A 19,329-nucleotide genomic window follows, 5' to 3' on the forward strand; every position below is an offset into this window, starting at 1 on the left:
TTTCTTAATAATTATTAAAAATTATAATTTATTATAGTTTCTAAAATTATATAGTTTTGTATTTATCCAAAATGAATTTGAACAAATAATTGTTCGGATGTAAATGAATTTGGAGAACTATATGTCCATATTAATTCGGATGTATATTATAAATTATTAATTATTTTGAATTTTCCACCCTTAAATAATTTTATAATAATATTATAATTTTACAGTCATCCAAAATGAATTAAGATAAATAGTTAGACATTAATTATCAGTTATCAATAGGTATGGTTGTTCAAATTCCTAAGATAATCAATATCACTATAAATAATTCCATATAAATTCAACAGCATCAACGCAAAAATATATAAATTATACTTGTTACAGGCCAATTTTGACCCACCAAACCCCAAACTCAAATTGAATCAAACCAACCCAAAACCCTTAACCCATCAGACTCATTTAAATCTATTTACATCAAAACCCAACAGAAGCCCAAATAAATAACCTAAACCTAACCACCCAAACCCAAAATTAAACCCTAGCCCAAACCTAAGAAGCCCAATTTTTGACCCAACTCTAGACTTAGGGTTTCAAAAAAAGCTAAAACCCTAGCCACCCTCTCCCCACTTGCCTCTGACGACTCGCCACCACCACCCACCGCCACCTGCTCCGCCACCACTTGCACCTGCAAAATCAAAGAAAGAAAAGACAACAAATATTGAAAAAAATTGATGTAAAATGGCTATAAAAAGCCAAACAAAATATTGTAAAAAGGGGGGGCTGAATCTATTCGGATTTTTCTTTCATCAATACAAACAATAGATTTCTAGAGTACAAAATCGATCTTCGCAATATCAAAACACTAGATTCAAGCACATAAACAAAACAACAAATAGAAAACACGAAAGGTTGTTGATTTTTCTTTTTTCTTTTTTCTTTTCTTTCGAAACTACGCATATATTCATAAATATTTTATTTTTATTTATATTCAATGTATATATATAAGATATATTAATAAGTTTTTTAAAAAAAAAAAAAAAGCAAAAAAATACCTTTCCACCACAGTAATCACGGTGGCAAGCAGCAGCCGGCGTCGGTGGTGGCGGTGGTGGTGGCCGAGTCTTCACCGGCGTGGGGGTCTCTGCAGAGGAAGATGAGAGGAGAAGAGAATTTTTTTTTATAGGAGAAGAATGAAATTTTTTAAAAAAATTGGATTTAAATAGCCCTTCAAAACGACGTCGTTTTGGGAGCTGCCTTTTAACCCCAAAACGACGTCGTTTTGATGCCACCAGGTCCGACCCGACCCATACCCGCTTAGGATCCGCGTGTTTTTTACGGAAGGGCTAATTGCACTTTAGCCCTTCCGCTTTTTTATAGTTTCGAAATACAATTTTTCGTATTTTTAATTTTGCCCAGAAATTTTATTTTTGTTTCATTTTGGACCCTCTGCTGCTGTGCGTTTGAGGCTGAATGGTTTATTGCCCGATCTAGTCCCTCTTGTTTGTTTGCACGTGCAATTTAGTCCTTTTCCTTTTATTTCCTTTTAAATTTGCCCCAAAACTTTGTTATTAGTTCAATTTTAGTCCTTTCTTATTTATTTTTGTTTCTTTATTAAATATTATTATTATTTCTAATATTATTAATATTATCAATATTATTATTATTTTATATATTAATGTATATTTTCATTATATATGCATACGGTATTATTTTTAGTTACTTTAATTTCATATTATTATTATTAGTATTATAATATTATATTTATTATTAATATTAGTATATATATTTTATTATATATAGGTATATATATAATTTTATATAGTATTATCGTTTCTATTATTATATTTATTATTATATTTATTATTTTCACTATTATTTTTTTATCATTATTATACGTATATACATATAGATGTTTTAAGTACTTATTATAAATATATTATTTTCTTACTATATTATTATGTATATTATTTTTACTTATTTCTTTATTATTTTTATTTATTATTTTAATACTCTTATATTATGTATATTATTTTTTAATATATATATATATATATAGGTATATCTTTATGTAATATAAGTATTGTAATTAATATTAGTATGTGTTTTCAACATTATTATTATGTATGTATATATTATGTAAATATTCTAACATTATATTATATATACGTTTTATATATTACGTATATATATACCTTTTAATATTGTATTTTATATATCATGTATATATTTGAATACTATATCATTTTCTTCTTACATATTATATTTTTTATAACTATATATTGTAGACACTCAATTTTGCCTGGCCCATTTCAGTATTTAAAATAATAAACCCCAAAAAAAATAAAAATAAAACAAAGTTCAAGTCCAGTACAAAATTACAAACATATAATTTGGCCCAATCGGAATGGCCATTACTTGAAAAGATTTAAGGTCCATCTATAAGCTTGACTCATATGGAAATATAATCTTTAAGGATATGCAATCTTAGATATGATATGCAGTCTTAGATATGATACAATCTTAGATATGATATGCAATCTTGAAAATATGATCTTGTAATCTTGGAGATTTAATTTGTAGATATCCTTTAATCTTAACCGTTGATGTAATTGATCTGTACCGTTGGATTTGGGGAGGCTAAACTATAAATAGAGGCCTCTCCCTTCATTGTAAATGACTTAAGTTTTGGGAGGCAATAAGAATTCTTGAGAGCATTCACTCAAATTTCTCTCCCTCTTGCGTTCTTACTCTCTGTGGTTTGTTCTTATTTTATTCTTCGTCTATCTTAGTTTTTCAACCTTTTTTTTTATTTTAATTCCTTCATTTTTCAAATATGTATATTTATTCCTATCTTTTATACATTTGATTATGTATTTTATATATTATAATATTTAACCTTTTATATAGTTTATTTTCAAATATATATTTTCTATGCATGTATATATATTTTATTATGATTTCATGTATTTTGAACTATTGCATTATATTTTTATAATTTATAAATGTTCTATTTATTCATTTTTTAGTGTATGTCATTTATCTTATTTGTGCATAGTTTCATTTTTTATATGCTATGTTTAATTATTTCTTTTATGTGCTATTTTATGATATATATTGTTGTATAATTTTTGCATGTATTATGTTTTTCTTTTAGTTTACTCATGTTTTTATTTGTTTATTATCTTATATTTACCCTAGTATGATTTTTTCATTAAATGTATGTTCATGTTATTTAGTTTTGTCTTAATGATATTATTTATGTTTGTATGGAAATGTTAGAATATTTTGTACATCTATGCTTCATGATGCATTAATATGTCATCCTAAAACGTCATTTAAAATAATATTTCAAGGTTTTAAAAAAAAAAATAAAAGGCAATGCTTGATGTTTGGAGGCTTCGAGAAAAGTAGTGCCCTAACTTATTGGGTTGCAATTTTTCTCGTTGAGTTCGAATAGTCAAGTACCCTCCTAAGTTTTTAAGATTTTCAAAATACGAGCAAATGTCTTAGAATTTCAAAGCGTTGTGTCCTAACTTACTGGATGTGGCGTTTTGTAGTTTCGAGATAGGGATTTCCAAAAAGGCTAACTTAGTATCAATATTTTGATACAAGTGAACCCCAATTTTCAAAAACCAAAATATTTTAAAGAGGATTGCATCTTAAATTTTTTAAATTTCCGATCTTAAAGATATTTGATAATTAATTAGGTACCAATTTTTGGGCGTTACGAGGGTGCTAATCCTTCCTCGCACGTAACTGACTCCCGAATCCGTTTTCTCGACTTTCGTAGACCAAAATTAATGTTTTAAGACAAAACATTTTATAAGGTGATCCAATCACACCTAAAAAGATTGGTGGCGACTCCCATTTTCATTTTTCTTAAAGTCGATTCCCATTTTCCAAAACTCGATTTAAAAAAATGGTCTCGACAGCTTGGCGACTCCACTGGGGACTAATAAGAGAGTCAAGCCGTATAATTGATTACCTTTTGTCTTAATGTCGAAAATTTGAAAAATTTTAAAATTCAATCCTCTTTGCATTACATGTGTTTGTATTATTGCATATGTTATATATTCTGATACGCATTGCATTTGCATGACCGTTGTGGTCACACCCTTAAGTGGGAGTGAGAAACTACGCCTTCGTGAGGTTTTTGCCTCCGTGCAGGATAGTGGATCACTTTCGGGATACATCCGTACCTATGGTTTCGTGAGATTTTTATCTCCGTGTAGCCATAGGGAAATGTATTCCCCTGAACTGAACTCGATTCAAATGAGCCTATAATGGGTGAGAATCGAGGAATCTGCTGGTTCAGGTACCTCAACTTTAGAACTAAAACCTCATATAGAAAAACCGTAAGAGCTCAACTTAGTTAGAATTATACTTTAGATATTACCTTCACATATCGTTCTTGAGTTTATTAATATTATGTGATACTGACTGTTTCTTTTTTTCATTGCATGTCATTTCGCATTTAAAAGGTATCGATTCACGGTCAGTTTCTAAGTTAGAAAGTTTTATTATGGAGACCGGACTTCTTGATAGAGTGGAGGGCAACGTTAACGTCCATAGATGGTCTGAACAAACTCAGCTAGGAAAAGGGGATAGCATAACTGTGGGATATATGTCGGAGTTGTCAGACTACTCTCTCATCAGTGTCACACAGAATAATCTGTAAGAGCTTAAGGCGATTTGGGATCAATGGGGCAATGAGACCAAGCAATTATTCTACGGTAAGTACGGAAATTTGCTCTATTTGTTTGATATTCAGGTTGATGAGAACTTTTTTCAAGCTCTCGCTCAGTTTTGGAACCCAGCATACAGTTGTTTTACCTTTGGGGAGGTAGATTTAGTGCCTACTGTGGAGGAATACACAGCCTTACTTCGGTGTCTTAGATTTCAGTGTGATAGGATTTATTCTTGAGCTGCTTGTGTCCCAACCTTTGGTAAGAAGCTGATGACCATTACGGGGATGAGCGAGCAGTGGATCATGGCTAGAATTAAGGAAAAGGGTGAGAGTAAGTGCATTCCGTGGAGAGCTTTGAAAGATCTGATCTAAACAGAGGGTAGACATTTTTGCCTTAAACTGATACGGATTGATGGTTTTCCCCAAGGCCTTGGGATATGTGGATAAGGCGACCACGGATCTCTTCCATCGACTTAGCAAGCGGGTCACTCCTATTCCTGCGATTTTGGCGGAGACATTCAGGTCCTTGAATGCATGTAGGAGGGCCAGTACGGGCAGGTTTGTTGGTTGTGTTCAGTTACTTTTAGCTTGGTTCTACAGTCACTTCCGTTTGATAGATAGGGTGGTTTGTCGGGTCTTCTTCGAGGATTACTCCCCGTTGAAGGACATAGTAGCTTCAACTAGGAAAGTTGATGTTCTTGAAAAAAGTTGGATAGCGCTACTTCAGAATCTGCAGTTAAAGGACGTAGAGTGGAGGGCTCCATAGATGATTCCTGGTGAGATTCTTTACCGATATGGCAGTTTTGATTGGGTCCCTCTGTTGGGAATTTGGGGTGCCATTGGTTATACCCCTTTGCTTATGCTGAGGCAACATGGATTGAGACAGTTCATACCGACAACTTACAGTTTGGTTCAGAGTGAGTTCATGTATAGAGGAGCTGACTACAAGTGGAAAGTCAGTGAGATCTCTAGTGCTTGGAACAAGACTTGTCGATTAAAGGGAGTAGTTATTAGCTCTGCTACGACTCCGGAGTACGTCGAGTGGAGAGGTAGAAGGATTAATGATAACATCCCTAAGCCAAACGTGGAAGAAGCTCAACCGATAGAGGAATATTTACAAGTGATGCCTTCGGAGTTAGAAATTATGAAGCAAGAGTTCGAGAGAAAGAACTTAGAGCTTGAGAAAAGGATAGCAAAGCTTGAAGAAGAACAGATGTACTTGAGCTTAGACGTCGATGTTCAAAAGATGGAGGTCGAGAAAGAGAGGAAGATCGAGGATGATCGAGATGATTTGAAAGAGCATTACAAAAAGGCACAAGAATCCTTGAGGAGAATGAGAATAGGAGGGTCTTCGGTTCAGTTGCAGAAAGAGGTCCAAGAGGAAAAAGTTAGAGCCGAGTATTGGGAGTGGAAGTGCCAAGAGATGCAGCCGCAGAATTTGGCATTAGAGGAAGAAAATAAATGGTTGAAGACCAAGGTAACTGAGCTTGGAAGATCCCTTCGTTGGCATCAAAATCATGATCCTACGGTCGAGTTAAAGGAGATAAAAAGTAAGGTGCAAGATTTGGAAGTGGCATTGCATGATGGTGAACTTCGGATTGAGTAGCTCGAGGCGCGAGAAGATTATCTAAAAGGAGAGCTTCATCAGTCTAGAGGACATGTCAGAGAAAGGGATCACGTCATTGGTGAAGCCGTAGCCCAGATTTGAGAGTTTGCCGAATATGTACAAGATTTGGCAATACGAGCTGATGCATTGAGTCTAATGTACGGATCATCGTTGGATATAGGACGAGAGTTAGCCCTTTTATTAGATAGAGTTAAAACTTTGGGCATTAGGGCGAAAGCGTATTTGTAATCCATTTATATGTCAAGATATTCTTTTTCTAAATAAAGTTTTCTAAATGAGATTGAATTGAGATCAATACCTTTTGCATTCATTTGCATCTTATAGCATTTCATTGCATCATTTGCATTCAAAATTATAAAAAGACCCTAATTAGTTAAAGTTATTAAAAAGTGAAAGAAAAAGAGAGAGAGAGAAGAGGATCACGGCTGAGTGAGAAAGAAATTGAATGGGAATTAACGACGTTCCCTTACATATCCCTGACTTTTGTGTCAGGAGGGATAGCTTACCCGGAGAAGGGGGTGTTTGGAAATGAAAATCATCCCATCAATGTCATACATGAGGAAGGAACTGAACAAAAAAACCTTGAGGGCATTCGCCTTTACGAATCGGGAAGTTCTTTAAACAATTGGACTGCAAAAGAACTTCTTGTAATCTTTAGGAATTTTACGTAGTAATATTCAGAACACTCTTGTTACTCTAAAGCCTAAGTGTAATGAGATTTCTTTTGAGAAGTCAGCTCATGTTCAGACTTTTTTATTTTCAATAAAACATACTTTTATTATTTATCCGAGTAAATATTCTTTCACTCTGATTCTTTTTACCTTTGACATTCTTTATAAATTTTCATTTCATGTAAATAGTCATTCTTGAAATCCTTGTATATTCTTTTGTGTGCCTATCATAGATCCCTAGATATCAATGACACGGGCAACAATACTGCAGATTCAGAGTTCTTTTTGAGTGCGATATGTGTTTAGAGGAATCTCAGTACTTTGAAGGTGACAGAAATTGTGACTTGTTTCTGAATTTGTTGAAAATGGCTTTTACCCCATGAAGTGGTAGTAGGAAATATAGCCTTAGAGAAAGGAAAGATTGCGAAATTGGAATTAGCTGAGGAGACAAAACAAGACCTTGTTGAGACTATTATGGGAATTCAAAAATGTGGTCCAAAGACGCATGCAGGAGGATTTGAAATTGCTAGAATAAATATGAGGTTTTGGGGCACTATTGGTCCACTATGGAAAGGGATCGCATCAGTTGTACAATGAATGCCAAATTTAAAGGAGTCAAGACTTATGAGGCATGTATGTTATGGGCCCGAGCTCATCAAAAGTTTCAACCTGACAATGATTCATCTTTGTAGACGTCAACTACTCCATTAAGAGGGGGAGATAGCTTTATAAGCCAATATTACAAAGTCAAAAGTCATCCATTTCTAAAAAAAAAAGATTATATATAACTGCACAATGCCAAAAGTTTGCAGTCTTTTCAAAGATAATGCCCCATACCACAGTACAACAAAGGTTGCCAAAAGAAAAGAAAAAGAAGAAAAAAAACAAATTACAGAAGATAACCTAGACTGGTAAAAATTGGCATAAGAAACTACCGCCTACTCTCTATGCTTACGCTGGGGAAAACACCTTTAATTCCAGTTATTTCAAAGGTTCCAACCATCATCCTTGGAATGGGTGCATTGTTTGGCTTTCCTGAGCAGTCTGATGTGTCGTCAATAGCTGTAATGGTTAGCTCGGCGGTGGCCATTGATTTCGGCTATGGGGCATCGGGCCGCATACGATCTCTGAAGCTTAAAATGATAGATTCTTTCTTCAAAACCAGTTTCTGACAAAGTGGATGACGGTATCATGAAGGAAGCTCTCTTAGACTTCTATACAAGTTCAGGAAAGAGAAAGCCTGATCAAATCATTATTTTCAGGAATGGGGTTAGCGAGTCTCAATTCAATCAAGTTTTGATCAAGTTATTGAGGCTTGCAAGTTTCTTGACGAGAAGTGGAACCCTAAAGATTGTTGTTGTTGTTGTACGAAAAACCATCATACCAAGTTTTTTTCAACAGGGATCTCCTGACAATGTGCTACATGGTATTGTCATTGACAACAAAGTATGCCATCCAAAGAACAATGATTTTTACCTTGGTGCCCATGCTGGAATGATTGGAATCACGAGGCAGACCCGCTATTATGTTCTCTTAGACCAGGCTGGGTTTTCGGCTGATGATCTGCAAGAGTTTGTTCATTCTCTATCCTATATGTATCAAAGGAGTACAACAACCATATTTGTTGTGGCTTCTATTTGCTACGCTAATTTGGCAGCTTCACAGTTGGGGGCAATTTATAAAGATTAGGGATGCTTCAGAAACATCATCGAGTCATGGTGGGATGTATGTTCCGGGAGTAATCCCTGTACCTCAGCTTTCCAGGTTGAAGGATAAAGTCAGCAACTTCATTCTTGTCTGCTGAGAATCATTGAACCATCTTTTTGTAGGGTTTGACAAACAACAACCAGGACTACTGCTGGGGCAATCCCTTTCTCATGGGTTTATGAATCAAGATTTTTCCTCCAAGCTTTGATGGAGTCAAGAATTGAATACCTTTAGTAAATTTAACTTAAAAGTATTCATCCTAAGCAAATGTACTAAGAATGGATGACACAGACTTATGACAAAGAAGGTTCGTCCAAAAGAATTTCATAAGGGAAACCTTGTGTTGAAAGAGATCCTTCCCATGCAAAAGGATGCCGAATTGGGAAGGGCCATATGTTGCGAAGAGGGCTTTCTCTAGAGGTGCACTGATTTTGACAAGAAATGGATAGGAATAATTTATCTGATCCAGTGAATTCGGACTCGGTCAAGGAGTACTTTGTCTGAAGGAGAAGGGAAGCCAATGTGAAAACCCGCAAAGGGCACTTTGGGACTTCTATTTCAAAAAAAAAAAAAGAAAAGAAAAAGAGAAAAATATAAAAAGAAAAAAAAGAAAAAAGAAAAAAGAAAAATAGAGAGGCCAAGGTGAAAACCCGCAAAGGGCGCCTTGTGACCAAAAGGGTTTGGAGTTGAAAACCCGAAATGGCAGCTCAAATTTTGAAGAGCACACAATAATCTTGCTATATCTGATTCAACGTAGAGTGAAGCGCGTTGCATATCGGGGCATCAACAAAGTACTTTGGATATTTTAAACACATGTTGAATTCAAGAAAGTCTTCATGGAGCTGGCATATAAACGCTCGAGCGGCGATATCTAGGGCATCTAACTTTTGTCCTGTTTGCTATCTTTAGATTCTTTTTCTTCTCAAAGATAGGCTTTCAGATTAATTTCCTTTGTATCTTTGACAAATTTATTCAAATTTAATTATTCTCAAGATTAAATTCATCTTCCATTATCCTTAAAGTATGTTGCATTAAAATAATGATAGATGAACTAAATATCCTTACAAACGAAGTTTTGCATATTACTCTGGAAATTTTTAGATAATACAAGAAACTGAAACAAGACAATTGTTTAAAGAATTTTCATATTTGAGGGTCGGATGTACTCGGGGAAATTTCTTCTTCAGTCCAAAAGGTGGTTGGACGTTTTAAGCAATATTGATCTTAAGAAAGGATCATTCCATAAACATCTCCAGCGGGTCACAACATTTGGAGAATGGTACAATAGGACTAAGTTGATTCATCAAGATAAAACTTTGATGAGGGAATAAGTAATGACGTCTGAAATAGGGGTCATATTCATAACATTTTGCATTAGGAGAATTTGACTCACTTCGATCATAGCATCCTAATTATTAGACATGAACTCATATGCATTCTACAGGTTATGTCTTTTATGGGGCAATGTAGATCAAAGAAACAAGATTTGGCATCCCTGTGTTTATAGGGAACAGATCGAAGATAGCAGATCTGACATTCCTGTGCTTACAGCGAAGCAGATCGAAGATTTCAGCATGGCATCCTTGTGTTTATAGGGAACAAGTTGAAGATAGCAGATTTGGCATCCCTGTGTTTATAGGGAACAGATCGAAGATAATGAGATCGACACTCGTGCTTACTGACAAAGTAGATCGAGGATTTCAGCATGGCATCCCTGTGTTTATAGGGAACAAGTTGAAGATAGCAGATTTGGCATCCTTGTGTTTATAGGGAACGGATCGAAGATAACAAATCGACACTCCCGAGCTTCTGGTGAAGCGGTCGAGATTTCACATGGCATCCTGTGTTTATAGGGAACAAGTTGAAGATAGTAGATTTGGCATCTCGTATTGTCGGAGAGCGGATCGAAGATACCAGATTTGGCATCTCTGTATTGGCGGAGAGCAGATCGAAGACATAGCTGATTTGGCTTTCACGTGTTTACGTTGAAGCAAATCTAAGATGATTTGGCATCTCTGTATTGTCAGAGAACAAATCAAAGTTTGGCATCTCCGCTTCAATGGAGGGCAGACACATAGCAGATCCAACCTTCAGATGTTTATACTGAAGTAGATCCAAGATGGTTTGGCATCCTTTTGCTTACAAGGAGCAAATTGAAGACAGAGCTGATTTGGCTTTCACGTGCTTACGTTGAAACAAATCTAAGATGATTTGGCATCTCTGTATTGTCAGAGAACAAATCGAAGTCTAGCATCTCCACTTCGACAGAGGGCAGACACATAGCAGATCCAAACTTCAGATGTTTATACTGAAGTAGATCCAAGATGGTTTGGCATCCTTGTGCTTACAAGGAGCAAATTGAAGACAGAGCTGATTTGGCTTTCACGTGCTTACGTTGAAGCAAATCTAAGATGATTTGGCATCTCTGTATTGTCAGAGAACAAATCGAAGTCTGGCATCTCCACTTTGACGGAGGGCAGACACATAGCAGATCCAACTTTCAGATGTTTATACTGAAGCAGATCCAAGATGGTTTGGCATCCTTGTGCTTACAAGGAGCAAATCAAAGACATAGCTGATTTGGCTTTCACGTGCTTATGTTAAAGAAAATCTAAGATGATTTGGCATCTCTGTATTGTCAGGGAACAAATCGAAGAAACAGATTTGGCATCTTTGTGCTCGACGGAGAGCAGATCGAAGATAACAACATGACAGTCATGAGTTTGCAAGGAGCAGATTGAAGAAGCAAATTTGGCATCTCTGTATTAGACGGGGAGCAGATCGAAGATAACAGATTTGGCGTCTCTGTATTAGACGGGGAGCAGATCAAAGATAGCAGATATTGTCTTCCTGAGTTGCAGTGAAGATCAAGGATCAAGAACTCAAGACTCGGTGAGCCCAGGCAAAATTGGTCCTTTTATAGTCTTTGCTCTATTCCTGTTACACAGCAATGAGCAAAGAGGGGCAGCTGTAGATACTCAATTTTGCCCGGCCCATTTCAGTATTTAAAATAATAAACCCCCAAAAAATAAAAATAAAACAAAGTCTAAGTCCAGTACCAAATTACAAATATATAATTTGGCCCAATCGGAATGGCCCATTACTTGAAAAGATTTAAGGTCCTATAAGCTTGACTCATATGAAAATATAATCTTTAAGGATATGCAATCTTAGATATGATATACAATCTTAGATATGATACAATCTTAGATATGATATGTAATCTTTGATATGATATGCAATCTTGAAGAAATGATCTTGTAATCTTGGAGATTTAATTTGTAGATATCCTTTAATCTTAACCGTTGATGTAATAGATCTATACCGTTGGATTTGAGGAGGCTCAACTATAAATAGAGGCCTCTCCCTTCATTGTAAATGACTTAAGTTTTGGAAGGCAATAAGAATTCTTGAGAGCATTCACTCAAATTTCTCCCCCTCTTGCGTTCTTACTCTCTGTGGTTTGTTCTTATTTTATTCTTCGTCTATCTTAGTTTTTCAACCTTTTTTTTTATTTTAATTCCTTCATTTTTCAAATATGTATATTTATTCCTATCTTTTATACATTTGATTATGTATTTTATATATTATAATATTTAACCTTTTATATAGTTTATTTTCAAATATATATTTTCTATGCATGTATATATATTTTAGTATCATTTCATGTATTTTGAACTATTGCATTATATTTTTATAATTTGTAAATGTTCTATTTATTCATTTTTAGTGTATGTCATTTATCTTATTTGTGCATAGTTTCATTTTTATATGCTATGTTTAATTATTTCTTTTATGTGCTATTTTATGATATATATTGTTGTATAATTTTGCATGTATTATGTTTTTCTTTTAGTTTACTCATATTTTTATTTGTTTATTATCTTATATTTACCCTAGTATGATTTTTTTCATTAAATGTATGTTCATGTTATTTAGTTTTGTCTTAATGATATTATTTATGTTTGTATGGAAATGTTAGAATATTTTGTACATCTATGCTTCATGATGCATTAATATGTCATCCTAAAACGTCATTTAAAATAATATTTCAAGGTTTTTTTAAAAAAAAAATAAAAGGCAATGCTTGATGTTTGGAGGCTTCGAGAAAAGTAGTGCCCTAACTTATTGGGTTGCAATTTTTCTCGTTGAGTTCGAATAGTCAAGTACCCTCCTAAGTTTTTAAGATTTTCAAAATACGAGCAAATGTCTTAGAATTTGAAAGCATTATTATTATGTATGTATGTATTATGTAAATATTCTAACATTATATTATATATACGTTTTTATATATTACGTATATATATACCTTTTAATATTGTATTTTTATATATCATGTATATATTTGAATACTATATCATTTTCTTCTTACATATTATATTTTTTATAACTATATATTATGTATGTATTTTTAACATTATACTATGAATATGTTTTCATACTATGTATATACTTTGTAATACTATTATTATGTTCATATTTTAAATATATATACGTAGGTATGTAGGTAACATTATTAGTATTTTTAATATTACGTTTACGTCACTTCACCCGTTGTTATGTGTTTGTATATACGTTCGTCTCTATTTCGCGTTTAACGCTATTGTTATCATATTTAATATCGCATACATTGTTATTGTCTTTAAAATTATTATCATATTTATTTTGTTTCGATGTATTTGTAACTCTTTGATTTTTTGTTTCCCGCCCATTTATATCATTTTGCTGTTCACTACTTTAAAGATTTTTATTCATTTTTTTATTAATTTCAATAAATAAAGCATTGAACCGATTTAACATTAAGTCATCGATTTCATCGCTATGTTGGGTGAAATTCGTCGGCTCGTGTTAAAAACGGAACACCCTTCTAAACCGAAAACTAGAAATTCTCATTTTTTGATCGAATCACGATTAGATGTCAAATTGAATTCGTATTTTTGAAAATCAAGACAACACTTGTTTAATAAAGATACCAATTTTGGGCGTCGCGAGGGTGCTAATACCTTCCTCGCACATAACCGACTCCCGAACCCTATTTTTCTCTGGATTTTCGCGTAGACCCAAATTTGGCCTTCATTTTTGTTCAAGAATAAATTTTCTTTTCAAAAAAGATTATTTATTAGGTGTCCGATCACACCTAGAAAAAAGATCGGTGGCGACTCCTTTTTTTTAATAAAATCGAAAGTCGGTTTTTCAAATTTCCAATAAGTCACCTCAATTAGCGACCAAAGTAAATTTTTACGTCGCTACAGCTGGCGCCTTCACTGGGGAATCCTTTTTGAGAGTCGAGTCGAGTTAAGCATGTGTTGTCAAAATTTGCGAAAATTCCTTGTTCAAAAACATATTTAGTCGTGATCCTTAAAATTTTAAATTTCGAAGAATCATTTGTATCGTGTAGTAAATATTTTCCTAACTTGTTTATCTTCCGTTTTTCAGCTTTAAGTTTTTACGATTCTAGTTTTTAGTTTTAAATAAAGCGAAAAGGTTTGCAAGTTTCTCCCCACACACCGTACACTTGCATTTTGCATAACCTGAGCTCTATACCCGGGCTCCGTCCGTGTAAGTGAAAGTAAACGCTATGCCTTCGTGAGTTAACTTGTCCCTCCGCACAGGCTAGTGAATACTTTCGGGTTATATATGACTAATGCTTTCGTGAGTTAACTTGTCCCTCCGCATAGGCATAAGTAAATGTAATCCCTCGAATTGGACTCGAAAGCCTATGATGGGCAATGACCGAGGCTCTATACTAATCTTAGTAGATGACAGTATGGACAATTCGAGTACCTATCTAGAGCCAAAACCGCATATAGTGAACCGTACGAGCCACCTAACTAGAGCCATGCCTAACCTTTGTCCGTTTACTAGTCACCGAAATAAGTACACGGGAAAAACACATCTTACCTTCTGTTTCTTTTACATTTACGCTTTCTATGCAAGGGAATCGAGTCCATTGGACCAAGTAGCTTAATTTGTTAGATTTTCTACAGTTTTTCTCTGTTCATATGTGTTGTGCTAACCAAGGTTGTTTGTCTGTATTTCTATTTTTCATCATGCATCATAGGCATCTTGTTAGGAAGGTGCTGATTAGAGATTGGTTGCCAAAAACGGGTTTCTGATGGAGGAGTCAATTACACGAATGACCGAAACGTTGTGTAATAGACTCTTTTGATTAAGGAAATGCCTAAATAGGGGCTATCTTGAAATTAACACCAAATATTTGCATATTCATTCATGACTAACATTCATTTGACATTTATTCATTCATCCATTCATTGTATGTACATGTCCCTTAATCATTCACTGAGGCTGAAACCATATGATCTACAGTTGTGATGCTACGAGTCTGGAATCACGACATTCGTATAAGACGCGGCTAAGAGCTAGAACTATGGAGGCCGAATTCAATGAGAGAATTGAAAGAATGATAAGGGCCCAAAGAAAATTGGAATGGCTAAATCACAGCAGGAAACGAGAGATCTGATGGTAAGATCTCGAGAGGAATGACTCGAGCAAAAGGATCAAATAGCCAAAATGATGGAGATGATGTCAACTTTAGTTAAAGGGAAGGGACTTATGCAGATTCCTGACGTTATGGAACCTCAGTTGAGAGTTAATCATGATCAGGATCCGTTTTATCCCCCAAGATTCACCCCACCTCACGTTCATGTAACGCAAAGAGGATGTCCTCAATGGGAACCTGTAGGCCTGGAGCAACGACCTGTACTACCTACTCATCCAGGTCAAGGTATATCTGTATCAAACCCCAGAGTTAATCCTGTTGATCCTAATATTCCAGATTTGGTTGACCCAGTAGAGATAGCCAAGTTGAAGTTAGACGATCATGATGTTTGGGACAAGTATAGGAGTTTGGAAGAAAGGCTCAAGGCAATCGAAGGCACTGAAGTCTTCTCTGCATTAAGTGCCAATGAGCTCAATCTAGTGCCCGATCTGGTTCTACCTCCGAAGTTTAAGGCATCAGATTTTGAAAAATACGACGGAACGAGATGTCCAAGAACGCATCTCATCATGTTTTGTCGGAAGATGACAGCTATGTGAATGAAGATAAGCTCCTCATACACTATTTTCAGGATATTTTAGTCGGATAAGCTCTTCGATGGTATAATCAGCTTAATAGAGAAAAGATCCTATCATGGAAGGATTTAGTGTCAGCATTCTGTGAACAGTACAAACACGTATCCGATATGGTGCCTGACCGAATGACTCTACAAATGATGGAGAAAAAGACGTCTGAAACTTTTAGACAGTATGCGCAGAGATGGAGAGATATCTCGGCCCAAGTGGAGCCTCCACTGACTAAGACTGAGATAACGGTCCTTTTCATCAACATATTGAAAGCTCCATTCTATGATAAGCTGGTGGGAAGTGCTACGAAGGATTTTTCGGATATCGTAATATCTGGGGAACTTATAGAGAATGCCATCAAAAATAGAAGGATGGAAGGCACCGAGAGCTTAAAAGGGCAGCACTCATGAAGAAAAAAGAGCCAGAAACCCATGTGGTGGGAACATGAAGCCACTATACTTCTAATTCGTACCCAACTCAACCACGACCTCGATATCACCCACCTCCGAACTTTACATACTTGGGAGTGTTTTGAACAATGGGGCAGTGGAAGAGATCCGTGTACTTTTAAAGCTAATCTAGAGTAATATTCAAAACATACTTATTGCCTTAAGCCTAGAGGTGATAAGACTTCTTTTGAGAAATAAGCCCCGGTCCAAAATTTTTATTTCAATGAAATGCATCTTTTTGAGTAAATTTTCTTCTATTTATAGATTCTTTTATTATTTGGGCTTTCATTCTTTTATTTTACATTCATGATCATCCTATACAAATAATCATCCTTAGAATCATTTATTCTCTGGAATTTGCCTTCGTACACACACTAGGTCCCCAGATATCAATGTCACGGCGGCATTACTAACTCCCTTTGGAGCAAGATATGTGTCTAGAGGATCTCGGGACTTGAAGATGCAGATTGTGTCTATCTTCCGATTCGTGAAGGATGACAGAATGAGATGAAAGACAGACCCTAACTTACAAAGGGTCAGCTGACATTGTGAGCTTGGGAAAGAGATGAAGATTGAAACCTAGCTCACCGCAGAAATAAGGCAAGACTATGGAGTTATTTCCAAGAATTCAAGGATGTTTTCGCACGATCATATTAAGACGCACTTAGGAACATCTTGAAAGAGGTCCATAAGGGTGTCTAAAGAACACATGACAATGGTTCTGCAATAGCCAGGCTAATCAATGAGGATCGGATATTGTTGGTCCACCATGGGAAGGGAATGGCATCAGTTATGTCGTCAAGACTCATGTGCTTCTTCCATCTCTTCACAAACTTTTCAATACGTGGGGCATAGATGTTCTGGGGATGATCTCGTCAAAAGCTTCTAGTCGACATCATCGTCGTGGTCGTCAATTGCTTCACTAAGAAGGTGAATGTTGCTTCATATGCCAATATCATAAAGTCGACAGTCATGAAAAGAAAAAAAACAAAAAAAAACAAAACAAAAAAAACAAAAAAAATAAAAAAAGAGAGATCAAATGCCAGAAAGAATCATGTTTTAATGTGTAACTATACAATGTCATATCACAATGCAACAAAGGCTGCCAAAAGAAAAATAAAAAAATAAAGAAAAGTTATGGAAGGTGACCGAGACTTGTAAATATTGGCATAAGAAACTACCTTTTACTCTTTGTGCTTATTAAAGTTGACCAGGACCTTCACTGGGGCATTAGAGGTGGTTCTGTCCATGGAAATTAAGATTCTTTTTCTCCAAGCTTTGATTGAATCAAGAATTGGATGAAGTAAATTTCTTCAGTAAACTTGACTGCAGAAAAGGGTTTGAAAGTCAAACGTGTATGGTGCTGAGTTATGACGGAAATGGTTCACCCAAAGGAATTTCATAGTAGGAACTTGGTATTGCAGAAGATCCTTTCAATACAAAAGGATTTCAAAGGAAAATGAATGCTTAAGAACTTTATGAGGTAAATGAGGCTTTCCCCGGAAGAACACTGATCCAATCCTAAATTCGAATTCAGTCCAGAGATACTTAAAAAGGAGAGGCCAAGGTGAAAACCCGCAAAGGGTGCTTTGTGACCTTCATTCATTCAAAAGCAAAAAAGAAAGAAAGAAAAAGAAAGAAAAGAAAATAGAGAGGTCAAGGTGAAAATCCGTAAAGGGCGCCTTAAGACCAAAGGGGTTTTGAGTTGAAAACCTGAAAAAGGTGGCTCAAATTTTGTTCAAAGGTGGGGGCATATGATAGTCTTGCTATACTTGGATTAACAGTGAAGAAATATGCTACGTCTTGGGGCATCGACAAAGTACTCTGAATCCTAAACACATGCTGAACTCAAAATGGTTTCAAAGGAGTTTGTACAGAGAAGCTCAGGCTGCGATATTTGGGGCACTTAGCTTTCCATTTTACTCATTTCTGAATTTATCTTTGATTATCTTATTCTTTTCAAAATGGGCTCCAATAAACTTGCATTTACTCTCATTGTTCAACTTGTTTGTTTCGAGCTATGCTCTTAATCAATTTTCTTCTTGTCCATCAGTTCGATCCTTTTCAAGCATTTCACATTGAAATAATGATTAATGGACTAATCATACTTTTATAAAAGGATTTTTGCATATTACTGTAATAGCTTGAATTTCAACGATGTCGAAAATAATGGTTCGAGACCATCAAATCCGACAAATGAACTCGTAGATTATATTATTTAATATTTACGAGCCAAATGTAGTTTTTAAAAGATTTTTGGAATAGTAAATTATGTTTTATAAAGATTTATTTGGTCAAGAAATTGAGAAAAAAAAGTATCGAGATCTCGATATTATAAACAGAGCCATAAATATTTTTATAAATATTTACGGAATGTCAATAAGATAGTATTAAAATTTCATTAGAAAATTTTGACGTTTGGGTGGTCAATTAAATAAAAGGGATTAAATTGGAAAATGTGTAAAAGTTGCTAAAATAATTAAATAGCTCAATTGTCAAATGAGGAAGGACCTAAAGTGAAAATAAGCCCAAAGGAGATATTTTGGGCGGCAATAGCTGAGAAAAATCAGGAAATGGGTGAAATAAGGGCAAAATTGGAAAATTGTCAAAATTTGCTAAATAAAAATGGGACTAAATTGGAATATCTAGAATTCTCTTCATTTCTCTTCATATTCATCAGCTGAAAAATAGCCATGGAAGGTGGTTCAAGCTGGTTTTCATGCTCTAGCTTCATGTAAGTTTAATTCTTGCTTTCTCCTTGAAATTTCTATGTTTTTGGAATTTTACAATTGGGTCCAACTTACTATTTCATTAGTTTTTGATTTCATGGCTAATTTTTAAAGTTTTTATGGATGAGTGCTGAAATAATATGATGAATAATCATAGAATTGAAGCTTTACTTTTGGTATATGATGATTTTATCAAGTAAAATTGATGGAAAATTCATTTTAGGACCTAATTAAGAAAGAGTTTGGAATTAATGTCTAATGCTAAAGTTTTGATTTTTAGGGGTTATGAAGAAGTTTAAAATGATAGACTAAAGTGTTAATTGAGAAAAATTAGCTCAATTGAGGGGTTAATTGAGCAAGGACTGAATTGTATAAACTTTGAAATTTG

The sequence above is a fragment of the Gossypium arboreum genome, chromosome 8, assembly GCF_025698485.1.
Source record: "Gossypium arboreum isolate Shixiya-1 chromosome 8, ASM2569848v2, whole genome shotgun sequence".
NCBI lineage: Eukaryota > Viridiplantae > Streptophyta > Magnoliopsida > Malvales > Malvaceae > Gossypium > Gossypium arboreum.